Below are 9,412 nucleotides of genomic sequence, written 5' to 3'. Positions count from 1 at the left end.
CCTCAGGTTTACTCGTGAACAGATATAATTAAATTGGTGGTAGCTGGCCAGTCTTGACAGCAGAAGTCCACCGCTACAGGAGGTGAACTAACAGCCCAATCCTAACCCAATCATCCTCCCCCACTGATTCAGCCATGACAACAGAGCACACGCTGTATTCACAGGGGCAGGTGGAAAAGTCTCCTCAGGGTAAGTGCTGTATTGTTCGCTTATGTCAGGCAAAGCCTCCACCACTGGCCTGGGTCTCCCCAAATCTACACTTGCTATTTAGCAGGTGTAATTTTGAGGTGTGTGATGGTGGCAGTAAGGGAGACAGACAGGGTTAGGATATTGGCACACACAAGTGCTGCCAATACGACCCCTGGTCTGTCTTCCTCCCCACCTTCCACCCCACTGGGGAACACCCTCATTTCCCCCCTCCGCACCCACCCCCACCATTGCCTACATTTGCTGGTCCAGTTGTGGGCCAGCTGTGCTGCCACTGGTTGCAGCAGCACACTCAAAATGGCCACTGCGGCATAATGTGCGTGCTGACAGAAACCATGTTATAAACTACTATGTGTGCCAGCCCAATCCTAAATAGGAATAAGGCTGTAAGTCAATACACTATCCAAAGCAAGACACGTGGGATCTAGGGATCTGGTGGCCAAGCTCGGACTATAAGCTAATTACTATGACACAAAAATTGACACTTAACGTAGATCATTCTAGGACAGTGGCGTTTAACTTCTCAAGAGTTAGTACCCACCTCAAATCTCAACTTGTAACTTGGTACTCCCATTCCCTTGCAGCCGTTATAAAAGCCTAGTGGCAAAGGAATGGAGTCATAGGCCAGTTAGCAAGAGCAGCAGACAACTGGCCACACTGCCATGGTTCCTTTTCCTTTTCTTTTCCCCAAACATTTGTATAGCTAATCAATTTTGTGCTGTCAGGCTTTTTATCCCAAGTTAATAGCTCTTGTTTCTGTGAATAGGGAATACCAGAATGGCTTAACAGCATTCTGAATTTTTTATATAATACAGTTGGTAAAGTGGGCAATGTGAACAGAGGCCAAATTCTAATTATTTGGTGCCTCTCATCTTTCCATCTTCCTTCAAACCCTGATAATCCCCTTGATCATGAAAACAGAGGCTAAAATGAAAAGGGTTATTATCTCAAGCTAACTGATGTTGCACTGTATTTGCTTCACTAATCTAATGATATTCAACCAGTTTGCTCCTGGAATCTCATCTAATGGGACTTCGGAACAAATATAATGTTAGAAAGGGGATGCATTTATGCGTACACTTGGACGGTGCTGCTGTGGACAGGCCAGAAGAGGGCACCAAAGAGCAGCAACAATCTTTCTTTCTTTCTTTCTTTCTTTCTTTCTTTCTTTCTTTCTTTCTTTCTTTCTTTCTTTCTTTCTTTCTTTCTGTGAACTATGTATATAAGGATTGGCTGATACAATGATAAGGAAACTGGTTATTTTCTGGTTTAGGAATATCGAGCTTCCATGTGATAAAACCGAGCTAGAAAATGAATTTAGGAGTGTCGCTATGCAGAAGAGTGTTACAGCCTTTACTGAGACTTCTGACTCAGAAACTGGGAGCCCTGTATGCAATGGTCATTAGGGATTAAGCATACAGTTGCAGAATTCAGAAGGCCAATCAATTTGGTTCCTTCCCAGTCTCCTGGAAGTGGCTAAGTGTGTGCATAACCCCCCCCCCCCAGGTTATCCTGCTTGGATCCAAGCAGAGAGTGTTTCCAATGAAGCAAGCCAAATTTTCCAGAATAGAATTATTTTCACAGAGTTTTGTAATATATCAGATAGTTCTTTCCTTAAACGAAGTTCCAGCCAGCTGCATCCTATCTTGATTTATACATCTACACACACACACACACACACACACACACATTTCAATAGAGGGGTTGGGGACTATGTTCCCTGTAACGGGTCTGAGCCAGTGCGCAGGCCCCTTTTGTAGTTGTGTGGTATCCTGACTGTGTTGTGCGTGATGCCACTTCCAGACATTTGGCAATGACACCAACACGTCATCACCAAATGTCTGCATTGCTGAGCACTGTGCTACATGGAGCTTGGCTTGGAGGTATGCGGCCACTTGGCCACAGACCTTAGCGGGAACAGTGCTGAGAATCCATTGTCTTCCAAAGACATCTCATGACCTATAAGGAATAAGTCATTTTTCTCCCACCTTTACTTAAGAGAGCAACTTCACAAAATTAGATTCTTTGGATTGTATACAGTACTGGGTATATTATATTTATTTATATTCCGCTTTTCAACAAAAAAGTTCACAAAGCGGTTTACACAGAGAAATCAAAGCAAATATACATCATACTGTATATTACTATGACTTTAGGTAAGATGCAATCTGTACTAAAATCTAACCAAGCCTTGAAGGAGCTGTAGTGTCACCTGTGGATCTTCTGGAGCATATGAATAATAAAGTATTCTTCACTGTTGTCATAGGAAACATTGCACAGAACACTTGCTGAAGGCCATAAATGAGTCACTGATTTGCAGTTCCTTTAGGAATCTTGCCATTGGACCCATATGTTAAAACTTCAAGTTTAAACAGGAAGGTAGGGATCCTAAATACTATAAAAGAAAAAAAAACTAACGCAGCACTGAAAACTCATTTAAAAAAATTAAAAAAAAAACAAACCATGATTTTTATCACAAAAATTCTACCTAATCTCAGCATCTGTTATGTATAACTTGGCTTAACTGTTCAGTTTAGTTTTATCAGACCAGAGATGAGTTGGGTCCACCCAGGATTAAAGGCTATCAAGGAGTTTCCTGCCTTTCATGCTCCCTCTTCCCCAGGCACCAAAAGGTCCAGGAAAGTCTTTACTGCATAAATTTCCTGTGCATGGGGAGACTTTGATATGTTTTTGTTAAGCAGGGGGTTCTTTTGCAAATAAAAATGGTGAGCAGGTACCACAGGAGTACAAAAGCAAACACACAATGAGTACAAGTTCCACAGCAATATTGGTTCAGAACTGGCACCCCCAAAATCTAATCCAGATTTTAACTCACCAAGTTCCAAACAAGGCTCCAAGAAAACCAGCTTTAGCCTTGCCCATGTAGGTGATTGTGTTTCATCACACAGGTAGTGATACATCTCTACAGGCTGAGGTGATCCTTATGCACTGGTTTCCCATTAAGCCATTTCTGCCCAACGTTGCATATACGCGACAGGGACAAAATGCGTACACCTGTGGGCTGGGCAAAAATAGGTTAATTAGTGCTAATTTTCGGTCCCCATTACTTACCCAACTGTGGCAAGGTCTAGAATAGGGGTGTCAAACATAAGGCCTGAGGGCCGGATGCGGCCCGCGGAAGCTTTTTATCTGTCCCTCAGGCTCTTTGCTGCTGAGCAGTGCTAATGAGTCACGGCTGAAAGGGCAGCCAACCTGAAAATGGGGCTCTCCCATCTCTTGAAATAAGATCAAGTTTTGTGTATTTTCTCTTCTGTCATTTGCAGCGAATGAGTTCCTAAGTGAGAAAAAGTGCTTGTTTTTGGTTAAGACTTGTTTAATGATATCACTTCCTGCCTAATGACATCATTTCCAGCCCTCAGCAGGCATCATAAATGCTATTCGGCCCTCTGTAGGAAAAGAGTTTGACACCCCTGGTCTGTAGTGTAGGCAACCTTCAGTCTCGAAAGACTATGGTATCGCGCTCTGAATGGTGGTTCTGGAACAGCGTCCAGTGTGGCTGAAAAGGCCGATTCGGGAGTGACAATCCCTTCCACACTGGGAGCAAGTGCAGTCTGTCCCTGGTGTGTCTCCCTGGCTATGGGCCTTCCTTCTTTGCCTCTTTGCCTCAGTCTGTTGGCCAAGTGTCTCTTCAAACTGGGAAAGGCCATGCTGCACAGCCTGCCTCCAAGCGGGCCGCTCAGAGGCCAGGGTTTCTCACTTGTTGAGGTCCACTCCTAAGGCCTTCAGATCCCTCTTGCAGATGTCCTTGTATCACAGAGTTCTCCATAGAGGAGATCCTTTGGGATCTCCCCATCATCCATTCTCACGACATGACCGAGCCAACGCAGGCGTCTCTGTTTCAGCAGTGCATACATGCTAGGGATTCCAGCACGTTCCAGGACTGTGTTGTTTGGAACTTTGTCCTGCCAGGTGATGCAGAGAATGCGTTGGAGGCAGCGCATGTGGAAAGCATTCAGTTTCCTCTCCTGTTGTGAGCATCCATGACTCACTGCAGTACAGAAGTATATTCAGGATGCAAGCTCTGTAGACCTGGATCTTGGTATGTTCCGTCAGAACCCCTGGTCTAGAGAGCAGCGATTTTCAATGTTTTTCTTTCAATGGCACACTGACCCCTATGGTCTTCACTATAGTCTTCTTCTCTATGGTCTACCTCTTGTGATGTCACTTCCAGCTTCCAGGAGATTCTTCTGTTTCTTGTGCAGCTGTCTGTAGTAACAAATTGTGTGTCTGTCTTCCTCCACTGTCTCCTTACTGCTGGCAAAGGAAGGCAATTTGCTACTGTAGACAGCTGCCTTAGAAAAAAAGCTGCAGAACCCAGAAGAGTTTTTTAGTCATTTTCAACCACTGTACTACAAATTTGCATGGCAAGCCTGCAGCTCTTTCACGGCACACCAATGTGCTGTGGCACACTGGTTGAAAATCACTGGTCCAGAGAGGGATGAGCATATGAAGTACATAATTCATAGCCTTTAATCCTTTCTTCCAAATATGGTATTGCATCTTCCCAAGACCTCTTTATTTCCCCAAGCATGAAGTTCTCGTTTAGGGTGGACAACTTGTAGGGTTCTGCAATTATTGCCCAAATGTTTCTTTGACTTCCAAACTTTTCTGCTAATGAAACTGAGGTGAACTAATGCACATGAAGAAAGTCCACTTTCATGCCAGCTGTGAGTACTTTACCCAATTCTCATCCAACAGGTGTCAGAGCGATGACATCTTTTCAAATCTAAGGACCAACCAATGGTTCCCAGTAGAGTTTGCACCCATCTGATACCTAATGGTTTATTATGACTTTTAAAGGCTCTGTTAAGCTCACTAAATAGAATCCAGTGAGTTGATGAAGTCTCTTCTTCCCAACATAGGATGTAGTCCAGCAAATATTTGCATTTAACTATTCTGTGCTTAATGGTATATTATGACTTTTAAAGGCTCACAAAAGACCATCCACAAGCTCACTGAGGTCTCTGCTTCCCAAAGCAGGATGCAGTCCTGCAAATATTTGCATTTAACAATTCAAAGTGCAAGCTTTATCCTGATCGCTATGAATGTGATAGTTACCACAAGACCTCCTGGACCCCAGTTCTTTTCCCAGCACACCTGGTGGAAGAAGTGACTACTGCACATTTGTCATGCAGCATCATATCAGTATTAGGTTTAACTCTTTCCTGGGACCTACAGCCTTTATGTCTGCTATGCGCTATTTCATAGACCCTTATAGAAACCATTCACACATAATCCATATGAGATCAATATCTTTGAGAGTGGAGAAGAGTGATATCCTGTTCAGCCAACAACTCTCATGTGGAACAACTACACAATTGTTCCCATATTTATTTAGCCTGATGCAACCAGGGCTGGCCTATCCATGAGGCCAACTGAAGCACTTGCATCAGGCAGTGCTGGGGGGGGGGGGTGGCACCCAGATCTGCCTGCCTAATTGCCTCCACTGTTTCTCCTTTTCCTTCCACTCTGTGGATTAGAAAAAGAAGAATGGAATAGAGAGGACATGTGGAAAGGAGGAGAGTTCTGTGCTAGAATGTTGGAGAGTAGAAGGCACAGGGGCTGGCACCTCATCCGGTAAGGCTGTGGTTCTCAAACTCACAGGGAGTTGGAGGACTGTAGTAAGTCCTTGCAGGGGAAGGCAGCGATGCGATCCCCCGGATCACATCACTAAGGGGGCTGCAGGGACTGACATTTACTCACCAGTCCCTGCAGCAGCCTGTCGGGAAGCGGGGAGCCCTGCACAAGTGTCCGCAGGGCTCACTGAAGCTTAAAAAGTGAAAGCGCAGTGATAGCGCCCCACCTCCGCAAAACCGGGAGTGGAGAGCGATCGCTGCACTTTCACTTTTTAAGCTGTGGGGAGCCCTGCGGATGCTCACACAGGGCTCCCTGCACCCCCGACAGGCTGCTGCAGGGACTGGTGAGCAAATGCCAGTCCCTGCAGCCTCCTTAGCAACACAATCCTGGGGATCGCGTTGCTGCCTCCCCCTGCCACCACCCTTTAAGGGGGCAGAGGCCAGGGCCCTCGCAATGCCCCAATTTGAAAAGCCCTGCAGTAAGGTAATCAAGTCAGCATTCAGCATGCCATTTCAAGAGTCAGGACGTCTTGGACCAGCCCTGGATGCAGCTATCAAGTCTGCTAGGCTTAAGTACTGATAACCACTGCTCAAGTTTGTATCACAACATCCCTGTTCTCTAATAGACATTACATGGACCTGATGTCCAGAAGAAAAACTAGCAGTTGGAGGCTTTGGTCTTGGACAGATCATTTGTGTGGAGGGAGGAACTGCTTATTCTTCCCTCTTGGGCTGTTTTCCCTTTCGGTTCCTCCCAGGCGCTTTCCCTTATGAAGAAATAAAGATACAGATCCCTGTGCCTTTTCCCAATAATGGAGAAAAGCAACTGCAAAGAGCGATGGCATTTTGAGTTTCAAAATTAGCTCAAGAAGAAAGGATTAAGTTTTTCTTCGCTACTAGTAACCTGCTGAAAATTGCAGCATTCCATGCCTGCTTTTCTTTTATGAAAACGTCAGAGGAAAGTTGCCTGTGACCATGTGTAATGTGTGGTTTGGGCCTATAGTATAACAGCTGTTCAGGTAGGAAAGTGTAGGGAAGGAGTGTGAAAAAGGTCCCTTTAAGAAGTGGACTAAACAGGGTCTAACCAGGGCGACAGACACTATGGACCAGTCTAAACAGGGCTACAGATGCCACAGACCAATTCTATTCACAGGATATGATGGCCGGTCTTGCAATTCACCATTATATCCTGCACTAGCATGGCAGGCATTGCACAGAGTGCTGTCAGCGCAAAGGCTGGGAGGCTGTGAATAGGCAACAGAAACCTGCAGAACATTCTCTTTGCCAGTAGGTTGGCAGTAGGGGTGAATTGGTGCAGATTGATGTGGGGATTGGGCCATGCCAGAGGTGGGAGGGGGTGGATCTCAGCTGCAGCCATGCACAGCAGATCTTATTCCCCCCCCCCCCTTCCCAGCCTGGACCCACTCCCAGGGGCTCTTCAGATCCCCATTAGTACTTTTCATAAACAAATCACTGACGCATTATCTCCATTATTTGATATTAGGAGCTGGATGACCCTTCAGAAAAAGAAAATTCCATAGCATAATTGAATTGAAGGAAAACAATATGAAATGGATGTGTATTTAAGACTTATATTTTTATACTGTTTATCAACAAGCCATGGCACAAAACAGCCATGCTTAAAAAAAAAAACACTATGGGAAAATATGAAAAGGAACAGTCACAGTGGTGTCATCTACTATGTCTACTCCATAGATATTTTGGCTAGTTCTTTGAGGACAATTGCACAGCTAATGGCGCAATCCTAACCCCTTATGATTGGTTGGCAACCTTCAGTCTCAAAAGACTATGGTATAAGCCTACAGCACCCGGTATTCCCAAGTGGTCTCCCAGCCAAGTACTAATCAGGCCTGACCTTGCTTAGCTTCCAAGGTCAGATGAGATCAGGCACATGCAGGGTAACAGTTGCTGCTGGAAAGCACTGTCATAAGGGCAATACAGCTCTAAGGTAAGGGAACAAACATTCCCTTACTTTGAGGAGGCCTCCTTGAGTAACACCCAACTGCAGGATGGCACCGCTATGCCAGTGCTGGAAAGCACTGACATAAGGGGTTAGGATTGTGCCCTAAGGGGCTACAAGCATACATGCACAGGCACACTGCAGATGTGCCAATAAGCATGTGTTTAGCAGGGGTAGATCCTGCCACCATGATGCTGACACCCTGTGAGAGTCAAATGAATATTCTTAGGACCAGTCCACACTTCTGGAAAGGGCTACAGTACTTGAAGTTGTGATACTGGTCCTAGAATGTTATCAAAACTTACCGTAACTTTTCCCTCCCCACTGTATGATTTGGACTTTATCAGCATCTTTAAGGTATACCATCATCACCATCATGAAGAATATTTATATGCTACTTTTCAACACACACATTCTGAGAACAGTTTACCCAGCAAAAGGAATGAAAACAAAGTCTCCCCAAAAAGACTCAGAATGAAAATGTTCCAAATGTTATCCTGACCCAGCAATGCAAGCAGGCTGTTTTTGCTTTACGAAAAACGATCCACTGAAGTTATGCCAAGCAGCACTGTGACAGCAATCTTAAAAATGCATGGAAGGCAGCAGAGATTGGGGTAAAGCGAGATAGGATAAGTTGGCGTCAAAATCCAGTGGTTATACACTCTTGATATCAAAGGCAGATTCCAGGCAGTGATACAGTGGAAGAGCACTTTGCTGGCCCTCTGCAGACTGCCTGCAGGCAAGCTGCAGTAATATTTTAAGTATGTTGCCCTTGGTTTTAGTTTCATGGATAATTTTAGAACGCATATGTCTGGATCTTTCATTTCCACACTCACACTGCTGTTAACATGTGTCCAACAATATCGGACTCCTTCCCGGTCAAATCTTCTCATCATCATTACTGACACCCGATAGCCTTTAGCTCAGATGTTACTTAGTTACTACTTTTAGTGACGGGAAAGTTACAGTGTGTTGCATGACACCTTCAGTTCTTCTGATACGCACCGATCAAAAGTGGAGAGCAACAGCAGTCCGGGACGCATTGCTTGCCGTGCGTCCAACTCCATCTTTGATCTTCATTCCTTCAGCACAAAGCACATCCAAAACAGAAAGAAAGTAAAGAATTAGCCCTTCAAACCATGCTATGGACATATGATTATTCCCAGAATGACTGAGCCTTCCTCAATATTCCCTAATTATTAATCAAGTCGTATTTCTTCAAACTATGGGCGTCTTTCCTGTCTTCTGTCCTGGAGTGAAGTCATCAGGTTAACATTCACTACATTTCCATGGCAACAGACAGTGGTGCTGTACACAACAATTGACACTTCCCAGTCAGTAGAGAATGGGAACTTGGAGGGAAGGCACTTTTTGTGAGTGATGCTAACCACCATGTCTAAATAACTGCAGGGGACAAGGAGGCAAACATGCATTTTTCTTCCTGGGAAAGCCGAGTTCTCAGCCTCAGGAGTCACGTTTGCCAAATGTGACACTTACACATGTTTATCTTTCAACTGACTCTTAATAAATAACACTTTTCTGACTCTACTGTGATGCAGTTCTGGGGTGAATTAGACAATGTATTTCTTGAATGGATGAGGAGGTGTTATTAATATTGATTCATAAG

The 9,412-nt window shown here is 44.7% G+C and overlaps 1 pseudogene; it reads right to left on the bottom strand.

The window, feature by feature from the left end:
- Positions 1–7,621: 7,621 nt before the first annotated feature.
- On the bottom strand, positions 7,622–7,741 carry LOC136646379 (5S ribosomal RNA; annotated as a pseudogene).
- Between the last annotated feature and the right edge of the window lie 1,671 nt (positions 7,742–9,412).

This window comes from Tiliqua scincoides, chromosome 3, assembly GCF_035046505.1.
Source record: "Tiliqua scincoides isolate rTilSci1 chromosome 3, rTilSci1.hap2, whole genome shotgun sequence".
In the NCBI taxonomy this organism is placed as follows: domain Eukaryota; kingdom Metazoa; phylum Chordata; class Lepidosauria; order Squamata; family Scincidae; genus Tiliqua; species Tiliqua scincoides.
The sequence above is the reverse complement of the archived record's forward strand: the minus strand, read 5'-3'. Positions and strand labels throughout refer to the sequence as shown.